The sequence below is a fragment of the Phalacrocorax aristotelis genome, chromosome 11 (assembly GCF_949628215.1).
Source record: "Phalacrocorax aristotelis chromosome 11, bGulAri2.1, whole genome shotgun sequence".
NCBI classification, from domain to species: Eukaryota; Metazoa; Chordata; class Aves; order Suliformes; family Phalacrocoracidae; genus Phalacrocorax; species Phalacrocorax aristotelis.
Window position 1 is genome coordinate 11,261,005 of NC_134286.1, and position 14,652 is coordinate 11,275,656.

The window sequence follows — 14,652 nt, forward strand, 5'->3', positions numbered from 1 at the left end:
AGATTTGGGCTACTCTGTGCTGCATTCTCCATCTCAGCTCCTTGTGCTTCAGGGAATACTGAAAGAAGTACTGTTAAGCCTAGTTTGGAGGCACATGCAACTGAACAGATAGCCAAGTCTTGTAACATATGACAAGATCTGTATCCCAACTGAAGGAGTGACCAAAACCAGGCTTTCCTGATGTGTTTTATCATCAGACAGTACCAGGTTACATCCCGGGTTAGAAGGAAGATCTGCACGTCCAGCATTAACTCGGGCCTTACTGAGGCCAATTCTCCAAGGCTGTGAGGAGGGATTGTAGTTGTCTTGTGAGCATGTTAATGCATCCCTAAATCCTCTCCCAGTGAATGTGCTTCTGGCTGTTACAACACCTGTGTGATCATTCAGATGACTCAGATGGACTGTAGTGGAGCAGCGCCCAGGTCCGGCACCTGCAGAAAAACAAAGGAGCACGAAGATGATGTGACATATGTTTCCTCACCAAGCTCATTTCCTAATTTTTTTTCCAGGGTGACAAAGTACAGTAGATGATGCATCACTCAGCTACACACCAAATTCTGCCTAAGGAATCTAGGTTTAAGATTTGCTACTAGGTTAGAATAGTTAAATGCCTCTCTTTTGGAAGTTTTTGAAAACAAATTCAAAACTTTTTTGGAAGTTATTGATCAGATAAGCTTACTATTACATTTTTCAATGTTAAGAGTTTTCTCTCGTGTCACCATTAACTCCAACTTTCTAAGTTGGATGGGAGCTTTCTTCTCTTTTTGAGGCATTTAGCAGACTTTTTCACTAACTAAAGTTCACTGACTCTTCAATTGTTTGAGCCTTTGCTGTGAATAACAACAAAGATTAATAAAAATCTGGGTTAAAATCAATTCCACCGAAAAAGGTGAGCATATGTATTTACTCACAATACACAAACTATGTAATCTTACAGACTCTGAAAACTTCTGAACACACTCAAAATGTACATCTGATGTATTTCCTGATTGTTTATTACATGCAGTAAAACACCCTCTTCATCCAGTCACTATATTAAAAAATAAGTTTTAAAGGCCAATGTAATTTAGATGGTGGCAATGTACCTCATATGAGAGAGACTAAAAGGTCCTTTTTAATGGGGGTAGTGCAGAAGGAAAGTTCAGACCCATGCTTCAAATCTGTAATGATATTTAGCACACAGCAAAAACAATTTAATTAGAACTACTTAAAAACCTGTATTGAGGAGGCAATTTCCAGATGAAATTAATAGCTCAGAGATGACTGTGAATGCCTGAGTAGTGATGGAGAGTTAGATGTTTTACTAGATAATTTAGAGATAACAAAGACTGCATCTAGCACATTTAAATACTAAAACTGAATTATTGTATTCAAACTTGGCATTTAAGACTAGGAAGAGGGTTTTTTTCTACTCTTGACTCATTTAATATAAAGATCAGAAGTCAACAAATGAACAGTGAACTCAGCATTTTAAGTTAATACACGCTGCTGAGTAAATCCATAAGATACAATTATCAGATGTTCCGCAAATCCAGTGCTGAAAGTAGACAGACAATAACAAGTAGCTCCTGAGCCAAGGAAAACCAGTATAATATATGGAAAAGCTAGAGTAATAATTTCAAGATTAATAATCACTTTTCACTTTCAATACACAATGCATATATCATATTTTAAAAGAAAAGATACAATAACAACACAGATTTGCGATTTAAAAAAAAAAAGGAAAGGCACAGTGGGAACGTATATGATCTTTAAGAATGAATACTTAATTTTTGCCTTAACTGCTCAGTTAAAATCCCAGAACCACAACAGGCACCAGAGCCATTACCACCAGCAGTGCCTCATGACTGCAGCAAAAATCATAGTCACAGCTTGATAATATGTGTGCACACAGACGTACGCACACAAACACCTGGCATTGTGTCCAGTCCTGTTTTCAGCAGAGGACAATACACAGGCACAAGGGAAAAGGCTACAGGCAAATGTTGAAGGGAGAGCAACTACATCCATCATGTAAGCAGAGCTCAAAATCCTATGGGGCTCAGCACTGGGACCAGTTCATCTCTGCACCACAACTCCAGAGACAAAGGCAGAGGAAAGCACAGAAGTATTAAAATCTCATACTAAACCCACAGTGATTATTCAAGAGAAATGATAGGGGCACTAGTCCAGCCCCAGTAACATACTAAATTGTAGGTCAAATTAAGAAATGGAAGAAATTAAGATAATGGAAGAGGGATTAAAGGCAACCTTTGTATAGATTCCCCACAAGACCTCTTCTGGAAGAGTGTACACCAATCTGTTCAGTCTAACAAAAGCTTGCCATGTAAACCAAATACACTTCTCCCTCTAAATTTATCAGGAGATAAGCACAAGGAAAGAAAATGTCACGGTTACACAGTGTTCTGCTAATGAACAGCACAGAAGACAACTATGCAAATACAGACTAACCCGATTTAGCCTGAAAGTTGCAGAGTTCCCCAGACACCTGCAGTGGAGGTGCCAGAGGACCAAAGAGCTTCACAATAGCAACACACACATTCTACAAAGCTGCTTGGCAGCACAGGTGCTAAGTCCTGCAGAAGCTTTAGCTACGTAATCCAAGAGATCTCATCTAATGTAGTGCTCCAGCAACACTTGAGCCTAATTTAAGAAGAAATAACTTATTAGTACATAAGTGCTTGCTCCTCTTTGGGCTTCTCAATAGACTTCAGGCACCTAGTAGAAAGTGCTGCAGATTCATCACATCCAGCCTGCTCCAAGAGTCTGTGCTCCCACACAGGCAATTACAACTACAACCAGAGGACCAGGAACATGTGGTAGTTCCTTTCTCACCATCCACATTACTAATAAAAAAAGTAGAGGGGGTTGTATAAACCAGCAGTTTAATAACTTATTACTTTATTCTAAAGGAAAACAAGAAGAATAAATGCAATTCCAGGATTCATTAACACAGTAATTCACAGCGGTCAGGTTTCAGCTACAGTTCCCTCCATGCCATGCCTATCTCAGGAAATTCTTATTTCGCATGCTTACTGCAATTGTGTATAATGAAGCTATGCTCCTTTCTGCTAGAAGTGTTCTAACTGCAATGCTCATTAACTGGTAACCAATCCAATAAGTTTCATAGCTTCCTACCAAGTGGAAATGATTAGCAATAGGATAATAGGCTAATGTCACTCAGGAACATAAAGGGCTACAAATTTAAGTGGAGATAATTACTCACTGTAACACAGGATTATTAGAGCTGTTGGTGCACCTACTCAATAGCTACCTCTCACAGGCAAGTTTAGGCACATGGTTGTATCCAGGCAGACAGGATCACAGAAGCACAGAATGGCTGAGGGACCTCTGGACCCCCTGCACAGAGCAGAGCCAACCAGAGCAGATGGCTCATGACTTTGCACAGGCAGGTTTTGAATATCTCCAAGGTTGGAGACTCCACAGCTGCTTTGAGCAACCAGCTCTTGTGCTCAATTACCCTCACATGAAAAAAAAAAAACCACAAAAAACAAACACTTAGGCTTAAACATAATTTCCTGTATTTCAATTTGTGTTTATTGCCTCTTGTCCTTTACTGGGCACCACTGAGAAGAGTCTGCCTCCATCATCCTTACTTCCCCACATCAGGCATTCATTGTGCAAATGGATAAGATCCCTCTGAGCCTTCTCTTTTCCAGGCTGAACAGTCCCAGCTCTCTCAGCCTCTCCCTGTATGTCAGATGCTTCAACACCTTCATCATTTTCATGGCCCTTCACCAGACTTGCTCCGGTATCTCCATGTCTCTTTTGTACCGGGGAGCCTAGTCCTGGACACAATGCTCCATCTGCGGCCTCACCAGGGCTGAGTAAAGGAGAAGGGCCACCTCCCTTGGTCTGCTGGCAATGCTTTTCCCAGTGTAGCCCAGGAGGCTGTTGGCCTTCTTTCCCACAAAGACACATCGCTTGCTCACACAGTCAACTTGGTGTCTACCAGGAACCCTGGGTCTTTTACCTGCAATCTGCTTTCCAGCTGATACTGGCACATGGGGTCATTCCTGCCCAGGTACACGACTTTGCATTTCCCTTTGTTGCATTTTATGAGATTCCTGTCAGCCCATTTCTCCAGCCTGTCCTGGTCCCTCTGAATGGCAGCACAATCATCTGGTGTACCAGCCACTTCTCTCAATTGCTGAGGGTGCACTCAGTCATATTATCCAGGTCATTCAGGAAGATACCAAACTCTACTGGTCCCATTATTGACCCCTGGGATACACCACTAGTAACTTGCCTCCAGCGGGACTTTCTGCTGCTCATCACGACTCTTTCAGACCAGCAGTTCTGCCTCCATTGCAAACCACTTTGTTCACTTTTTGAAAGGCACTAAGTTTTCAGCAAGGCAGGTGACAAATGAGTTTCACCTCGTACACCAGCCTCACAAATGCTGAGTCAAGGCAGCACTACTAACTACAGTTCTGTTGACATTCCAATTGCTTCCCAGCAGTTAAGAAGCAACCCATAAGCATCAGACAGCTTTAAGCTGCTCTAGCATAAGAACCTGTATCATCTATTTCATGAAAACACCTGGTATTTATGACTGGTGACAGCTTCTGTCCCATGAACATAATTATCCAGGCACAGCAGTTCAGTGCAGAATCCGTGGGTTGTTAATGACAGGTAATGACACTCATGCACAGCATATAAGAGATGGATTCAGCCCCTCAGAATCCGTGCAATCCTCTGCACTCAGCAGTGCTCCAAGGAACAGTGAGAAATTCACCAGCAGCTTCATACAGACAGGAAGGAGCACATCCAGAGGCAATACAGTCTCTGTGGATATTTCTGTGGAATTTCATTGTTTCATCTTATCCAGTACGTTCCCTGACTGAAAACCACAAGACTTTTTCTCCTACTAGGCAAAACTGATTAGGACTTGTCTGCCTAGTCAGGAGCTCAGAATTATGCAGTCCCCTTTGGGAGACTTAAATTGTATTAATACAGCATCAGGTTTTCTTATGACAAGCATTGGTTTGATAGCAAAGTGGAATGAAGCAGGATTAAAAACATACAGATAGAAAACAAGCAGTTTAGTTGGGGGGGAAAAAAAAAGCAACAGCAAAACCCAGGAAAGTCTGCCTATTTTTCTACTATTTTTACAATTCAGGAGATAAGCCACAGCTCCAGCACATTTCGCACTCATTGCTTTGGGCAGTCAGCGACTTACATACTCAATTAAGGAACTGTTGGAACACAACTGAACGATTCCTGCACAGAAGCACAAAGAACAAAACATGCATCAGGGCACACCCTGGCTGAGATGCCACACAATTCATTATCCATAGGCAAAATTGTCAGGAGCACTCTAAGAATTCTGCATGGTTTTCAGTGAGCTCTCACAAACCACATCACAGACTAAAACACATTTTAAGCAATGTTTCCGTAAAAGATGAGCTTTTCCCCAGTTCCAGGACTATGTGTTTGAACCATAAAATCCCATACAAAATATATTTAATAAAATCTGAGTATTAAATACATTGATTCTAACCTTGGGCTGCTGCTCAACCACTTTGTCCAAACAAAACCTAAGTTACCTAACAAAGTAGCCCAGCGTGCACCTATAACCTCAAATTTCCATGTATGTGAAGCAGAAAGATGTTGCTATAGAAGAGAAGGTATTGCAAAAAGCACAAATACAGTTACAAGAATGTTTCAGAGAATAACCAAAAAATTTGTTGATTTTTCTAACCAAAGCTGTGTTGCAATCCGTTCCATTTTTGGAACTTGTTTTCATCATAACTGAACCTGTTTAGCCAAAGGAAATAAAGGTCAAATGACATATGGTCCCACATGGCACAATCTAGATGAGCTATAAGGCAAGTTCCTTTTTCACAATTCTGTTTACAAATTACATATTTTTCACTTCATTTGTTGATCCCATTTCCTTTGACACATGCAATGGTTTTAACTATTACCAGCTATGTTGAAATAGTTTCAGCTGTGTTCCCATGAAACTAGAGGACTAGAGATCTGCAATATACACAAGCTTAGTGTTAAGAGAGAACTGCTGTTTTTAGGAGCTCTGTAGTACAGTATCTTAATCTATGTAAGCAATAACCACCCTCCAGTACCCTGATCAAAAAGCACCACATTATGTTGCTAGTGAGGCTGGTTTTCTAAATCAAAAGATATCCAATAAGAGTTGGAAACAGAACCATCTGCTGCCCAAGGGGTATACCATTACTAGGAACTACGACAGAGCACCATATCACAGCGCGATCTTGCACAGCACATACCTGGCAGCTCAAAGCATTAGGATCTCTTCAACCAAATGAATCCAGCCCTTGTACAATGGCTTAAAGCTTCTAAAACTGCCCACCTTGTACCAACCCCATGAAAATGTTCTTTCCACTTACATTTCAGCAGCTAGCTCCCCTATTATACTTAGTCTGTCACAGCTCTCAGGCTAATAATCACAATTCTTTTGTTGACAGGTTTTTTAGATTTTCATTTACAAGTGGCAAAAAACCTAAAAGAATCCATCAATTTCTACCTACTGTTCTGTTCACAAATTCTGCAATTGTGGTGCATTATGTTTATTCCTTGTTATTTCACTAATTGTTTCTATCATTCAGATATGTACAAAGTTATTTTGCACAACAGCTGGAGAATTACAATGTTAGACTCCCACTGCTGATCACTAATTATTTTCTGCTATTTTCAGTGAGAAAGCTAGAGTTGTCAGAATGCACAAAAATACACGGTAGCTTTCAAACTGTGATTCCTTTAGCACAAAATTCAATAAGAACACACTTCTATTAGAAAAACGTTAGCCACATTTGAAACAAAAATTGGATGAAGAAAAACTGAAAGCTCGCATCCTTGGCATTGTACACAAATCCTGGCAAAGCATTTTGAAGTGTTCTTAACACAAGTGGTGTACCTGCCAAGACAGGAGTGTGTAAGCCCAAATAGTCTTCAGGTGTGAACAACATTCCTATTACATGAAGCATCTTTACTGGTACTGCCATAGTATGAGAAGCAAAAAATTCAGCTTCTAAAATCACCAGGGCCAAAAGTAGCTGAAAGATATTTTCCTCTAAGACCATGCAGCACATTCAGTGTAGCCATGTTCTTGTATCCACTCTGTGCAGAAGTCACTGCTTGGACCATAGGAATGCTTTTTAGCTTTTTATATTGATTATATCTCTTCCCACTGTAAAACTCACACTTTTTAATTAAGTAGCTAAGCTAACCAAAGTCTTTGCATCTGCCTTTTTGTCACTGAGTAAGTGGGACATGCGTTACACACTGGCACCCCCTAGCCAACTTCTGCTGAATAATCATGGCCCTGCACTGCGCACCACAGCCATCTTCCAATAATCCTGCCTTCCCATCAGCATTGCAGGTGCCAGTACAGCTACAGACTAAACTGAACTCAAGCACAGCAAGGCACTTTAGGATGAAGATGCTTCTCCACTTCAAACCACAGGATCGGGCCAACTGGTTTTTATCATTACAAGAAGGATCCAGTATAAAGTTTGCTAGCTTGTAGATCAATACTTTCCCTTCACTCTTAAATTACTTCCTGCTTGATATCTTCAATTACATCTGTCCCTGCTTGATTTTGGTTACATAAGGAAATTCAGAGATGTGGGCTAGGAGTGAGAATCTTGTCTTCTGAAGAATTAGTTAATTAGGCAGTGGCAAACATGGCTGAAAGGTGATTGCTGCAGAGCCAGCCAGGAAATCCACAAAGAAGGACATTCCCCAACAGTACTTATTTGTCTAAAAGCCATGCACAAATGGGTGAGTAGGGAGCACCCAAAACCACTTTTAAGGAAGTATGGTTTCCTCATCCTGGCTAACAAAAGCTAAAATTTTCAACATTTCAGCTCTCCATGCCGGAAGCCATGTCCTTGGAGAGCACAACCATGTGGGTCAGAAGCTACTGGATGTTTCACCCTTAACACACTGCTCTGAGAAAACATTGTTAGCCATTTCCAATCCAGAGCTGTTGGCAATTGGGCCATTTCCCTTTGCCTCTGTGCACATTGCCAGCATACATGCAGTCTGTGAATCCTTCCTCCCTTGGACTCCTGGCCTTCCTTTGCTGCATGCACTAGGGCCAATTTTTTTTTGTGATCATTTCAACATCCAGCCATAAAATTTTGGGGGCAACCTCTTACTCAAATGCACTCAAATGCAACATCACAGCCCCTGAACAGTCAATGACAGCATGGTTGTCCCCAGGCTGCAGTAAGCACACTTAGCCAAGTCACCACGTTTCCCTTCATCCTCACAGCCCACGCAGTGCTGGTGTCAGATGCTCAGAGAGCACATGCAAGCCTGGGGAGCATAATAGAATCTGTATCTCTTCGCCAAAACTTCAGAAAGGGCCATCACACAACAAGCCTTATTGGCACCAAAGCAATTCTTCAGCTGGTTCCAGCTGTGCTTAATGAGGGAGGAATAATGTGGCTCCAAGTAGTGTTATTCTGTGCTGGCATTTCAAAGAATACTGGAAATCAGAAAAATATTAGCATCTCCCACAGTTGTTGTGGCCAGATGTGGTTGACAATAATCTTACTGCCTCTTTTACTTTTAATAGTAACTGAAGCATTTGCAAGACACTTAAATCTTCAAGTTTTTCTCCCAGCCCCCAGCTGAAGAGTTTAGTTCAGCTCTGATCCAAAGATCAAGAAATAGTAGAGAGCATTTTAGCTTACGGATCCCCAGCAGATACTGGCTGTCACAGGAGAGCTGCAGAAATTCCCAGACATTGAGAATCAGCCCCTGCTGTTGCAGACACCATATCATATCCTCCTTTTCATGAACTATCCAAATACCATTTCAAAAGCAGTTAAAATTCATGTCCCCATGGCCTTTAGTAGAAGCCTTTTCCAGAGCTTCATGGGCTAATTTACTTTTAGGCTGATTATTGGGGGAAGAAGCTTTAATCATGCCTTATTTACTTGTACAAATGCAGTCTTCTAATTTGACCTTTTTCTCTTTCTGGTACTTAACTCCTTAATGTACCAGGGAAAGCAACTATATTCCTCACCTTTCTTTTTGCTAAGTTTTACAGCCAAGTTTTTCCAGTCACTTATGGAACAGGCAATCCATTCTCTTGGTTATCTTTCTCTGTACCTGTTAAAGTTCAGAGTTCATTGTTCTTGTGTACAGTGTAGTGGAAATACCTCACCTGATGGACTGTAGCTGCTTACTTGCATAGCCACTTCATGCTAAGTAAAGAAAGCTTGTTCTTGATCAATGCTCCTAGACCTCACTATCCTGTTCAGCGTATCACTTGGGGAATTTCCACAGGTATAAGGGGCAGTTAAGCAGCCTGTGCTCTCTGCTTTTGAAATGTATCCCTCAGGCACACACCACGCTAAATAAAAACGGAGTCATGCACATGACTAGCGCAAAGCACGTGCTCAAATGCTTTGAGAAGTAAGAGCTTTACTAATATGTCCCTAATTTTATACCAGGTTTCAAGTAAGCAAGAATCTGCCCATGAAGCTCTCGCTGTGAGGTCACAGCCAACATGATTGCTGCTATTAAGTTAAGCACTGAGTAAGCATGTTTGCAACCATGTTTTTACTACAAATGAAAACTGACACCAGCTTTATCATTGACTATAGCCTAATATGTTTGGTGAATGTTTAACTAGGAAGTTTGCCAGCTGCAATCTTGCTCCGCCATATTTGTTGTTACAGCATGTTGTAGTCTTTGAAGAACACCCCATTGTCATAGAAGCCAAACCCCTCACGATAGCACCAGCCACGTAGCCAGGAGTTGATATACATTATATGCTCCTATTCCTGGCTGCCCTCTTCCCTCAAAATGGCAAAATGGAGAAGATAACTTGGCGACCAATGTTTTTCACTTGCTCACCCAGGGCTCAAAAGTCTTCCTTGATTTTACCTATGTTACAGCCCTCGAACCTTAACATCCTTCAAGTTGCAACCTCAGTGCACACATAAGCTGAGCCGACATGTCCCCTAGCCACTGGTCCACTGGATCAGAGCATTTTCCCTAGAGATTGATGTGGGTCATTTGTATTTTCTTTTAATTTCCTGGATGGGGTCTGCATTTTTTTTCCTCTTGCTTATGTGATTTACAAGTTTTGCATGAAAAATTGTAAAAGAATTAATCTTTCAGGTGATATGCAGTACAAAAATTTTCATAGAGAAAACTGGGTTCCCAAAGAGAAAAGTGTTCCAAGCTGTAATGGGCAAAACTGCTGTTTATACCAGAGAGATGTATTATCTTTTGTGAGATATGTCTTCTGTTGAAACATACGTTAGCCTTAGCTACAGAAAGAAAACGTTTTTTTTGTCTCCAGTGAATCTACCTGGAGCAATGCCCAAACCACGTTTTCCCTTAACTTCCCACTAAAGCCGTAGATTAGCTAACTGCTTTCCTCCCTGGCCTTAGCCATTTTTTTTTCAGACCCCAGTTAATGTGGGTTAGAAATTACACACTTCTGAACAAAACAGAAAGCTGTCATCACTATGTAGGTAAAGACACACTTGGACCAACTTAACTTTCTCACTTTTCCCCCCACATAGTACTAACAGCAAACGCCTACACAGTTTCCTGGACATTGCACTGCATCTTTCACACTGAGAAGGCACATGTCTACCAGGATTACCCAGTGCAGCAGTTACAAGGACTATGCTCCAGCTTGACTGATGTTATGTTCTTTAGGAGGCTATTCTGTTCCTCACCCCACTCTGGGTTCCCCAGGTGTGTAGAGGGGCTTAGGGACCCTCAAAGGAGCTGGCAGACAATCTGCCCTGCTCTGTAATACAGCAATGCAGAGGGGCAAGGGACCAGCCAGGGGTCCAGCTCCTAGCTCACTCCAGCATCTGAGAGGACAGACAAAGCACAGATGTCACATGGACTAGCTACAGACCAATTTCTGGTGGGCAATGGAGACTACCCCAGGGTGACAGAAGGGCATTTTTGCCTTAAAGGACAGCAGAGGATTTTTGTTGTTTATTGGAGTTTAGTTTTTTTTTTCTTTTTTTGTGTTTGAAAGAAGGATTTTTATAACCTGGTTATAGAACTTGCTGCCTTAGGTTAGCAGGGGAGAGAAACATTGAGCACCAAATAAAGTAACTGAAAGGATATCTCAGTCCTAAGAAGTTTCTGGTTCTTTTTCAGGACAAAGGCATTGCTCAAGTTCATAGTTTCTCATAATCCTGTTCACCTTTCTCAACCCTCTGCAAAGACTGAGAATTACTTGTTTACAGACACTTCTTATAGAAATAGGTATCTGCTCAGTTTCTCTAGGCAGACATATCCAGCAAGAAGCCACTGCTTCTCACAGAAACAAGATCCTCTGAGACACAAAGGTTCTGCTGAGTTCACATCCAGATGTAGCTGTAAGCCAGAGGCAGGATATTGTTTAATAGTTGACCAGTCACTGGTATTTTACCTTGTAAGAAGCAGAGCTTGTTCAGTAGTGCCTGCAAGGATTCAAGGGAGAGCAGCTCTAGCCTAGTCATGGCTGTATCTGTACAGCATGATGTGGCATACCAGATCTCTGGTGTTCTGGTACAGCCCAGGCACCTGAAGCATTGTGTACAGGTTAGAGCAAAGCAGTTAGAAGAAGCAAAGCATAGGCTAATTGCTTAGAGGTTGCTAGACAGGCCACAACAACTGCCCTTGCTTTGACCTCCTCCTACAGCTACCCTTCACTCCAGCTTTTTTATTGAATAGAATTTATACAAGTGAAAAAGCTAGAATAAACAAGTGTAAGGATGGCCATCTCCCCTGCACGCTCCAGAAAGTGCCATTCCCCTACTGTGTCATGTGAGCAACTGCTCATTCAGCCATTCCCCCAAGCATCCACGCACTGCGGCATAAGAATGAGCTATGCTACACACTATGCTACGTTATACTCCACTACCACCAGCTTCTAGACACTCGCTTCAGAAGCTCCATCTTTTGTGCATGACAGTGAGGTGGAAGAAGTTTTCATTAACAAGAATTTATTTAGAGAAAAAATAAGGTTAATAGGACTTTCTTTTTTTTAATCCTGAGGGGTATCTTGAACCTCTGGAAGATGCCTCTTTGTAACAGCAAACTATGAAGGGCAATGTTTCAAACACAAATAAAATGCACGCTGGAAATCCCTACTTATCCAATCTAATAGCACACAGTAGCTTCTCTTTCAGGGTATGCACATTCTCTACCAGCTGTTAGACTTCTTTATGTAGAGCTATAATCAATCATGGTAGTCCATCACTATGTGCTCAGGCTAGCTACTCCAAGTTATATATTGCCCTAGGACTAAAATAAAAACCTATGCAGTCTTCCAAAATTCCCTTAAAAGAGATGGTTAATTTTTCATGCTACTCACCTCGGGAAGATGCACTCTGAGATACAAACAACAGCTGACCTGATGCTCAAAACTGTCATACAGCTCAGTATCATGGGAGACCACTCAGTCAGTGATAAAATGTTTTATTATAGAAGCTAGAGCTGAGAAATGTAAAAGCAGTTCTGTAAATTTAATCACTGGTTGTTAGAAGAGCTGAAGGAAACCGTTCCATTTGTTATCATACGTTTCGAGAGGAAAAAAAAAGTCTGGCTTGTAAATTATGGTGTTACCATATAACTAGTTCTGTAAATTTAGCACCTTTCAGCAAATTTCCATTATTTCATGACTCAGAGCCACTCACCATCTCAGGTGGGGGCAGTCCAGTACCTAATGTAATGACTCTTCTAGCAGTAGTACATTATTTTTTACTCACTGGGATTCTTGAATTAGCACAGTACGGTGCAGTACAAACATAAAATAAAGTAGAAAGAAGGACAAACAAGTAAATGCTCCCAAATCTCCTGCTAATCCTAATAAAAAAATATCAAAGTAGCACATAGTTATGGGTTGTTTATTCAGTAGCACAGCAGTACGGTATAAGAATGCAGTTTATTCAACAATTTACTCAAGAGACTCCTGCAACAACTATATATTCAGAAACTCCCGAGACACTTTTACCAGTGGTGTTTGAAGATTGTCTATTTATGATATTTTACAATGGCCTAATACAACAGAGGTTAAAATCTCTGGCTGTGTATTCTCTGCCCTACAAACAGGGAAAAACATATCAATACTGCCCTCAATGTGGCTCCCCATTGCTTGCCAGAGAGCAGCTTGCACTACTGAAAAGCTAAGAAACAACACAGGGTTTTTGCTGAATAGTTTCAATGTAATTCAAAACATTTTGCAGAAAATTAGGTAAACTGAACAGCAGTTTAGCAACAGTGCATAATAGCAGGTGTAATGGGTAAGGTTAAGAGGCAAAGCAACTAAAAGCGAAAGAAAGGAAAATAAAACAGTGGGGAATCTCCGATGGGCCTGATGTCTCTGGCAACACAGTAACTACCAGCTCTGCTGCTTCATCACAACCCTGACAGCAAATCCAAGGAGAGGAACAAGCAGGGCCTGCTCCTTTTCATGTTTATTACCTTTCCTCTGCTGCCTCTTTATGAGCTTTAGTACACTGCAGGTACTTTTAGCCTTTTACACTGCAGGTACTTTTAGCCTTTATACCGTCATCACTTTAATGCACAGCGTATTTCACCACTATGTTCTGACCCCAGTGTTATACAGCAACTGTTGCACTGGGTTCAGGGCTCAGCTAGTTTCAAAGTAGTCTATGTCATTAATAAATAAACATAATTAAATTATACATTATAAATTATAAATAAATTAATGACGGATGAACTATGTGCTCCAGGAATGGGGCCCGTGTTGCAGGAAAACTTATGCATAGCTGGTTTGCCTACTAGGTACACTCAGGGAATAGGGATATACAGGGAACTTAAGATGATGAGAGGTATTATCACCCTCAACACTGTCATATCTATACAGAAAGCAATGCTACTTGGTACATAAGATATACATGTATTAGGAAGGTGCTCTTTTACTATGAAAGCCACTACATCGTGCTGGCAGCTATCTCCACTCTAGTGGATGATACAGATGATCTTAAGGACCTTTACTCACCCAATGGGAAAGAGGCCAGCTACAGAGTCCTGTTCCTAGGGACATGCTTCTAGGACCATGCTACCTACAGGAACCAGGGAAAATGGAAAAGTAACAGCTAATGAGAGAAGTAGAGCCAAACAGGAAAACTCAGCCACCCTCCAGGCAGCATACCCTTCAGCTTCTATTTCAGGCCCTGTGTCTTCACATTTCCCATAAACAGTGTGAAACAGCTTCAGACTTTTGCTATCTCAGGGTCAGTTTCCACAGCAGGGTGTAGCTCCTAGATAGTGTGGATGGAGATATTCAGCAGGGAAACTTTCCATGCCTGATGCAAGAGCCCAGCCAGGCGTGATCATTCTATGGCTTTGGCTGTCACAGCACACGCAGAAGAGGACGACTCACAGTGAGCTGCGCTAATACTTTCAGAGATGCTGCAATGCTAGCTAGTCAGATTGGCACTAGTGCAACATTCAGCTGGTACCCTCATTCTGGCTCACTCTGGGTTTCCACACTCACACCATTCTGGTGGGAGAAAGAGAATGACAGCCCTTGACAAGGAGAACAGTACCAAGAAGCACCACTTTGTTTTAAAGAGTGATCAAGGGAAAGGAGCACAGTACTGTGCTAAAAGCACAGCCTAGTGACTAGACTAAGATACCAAAAGGTAC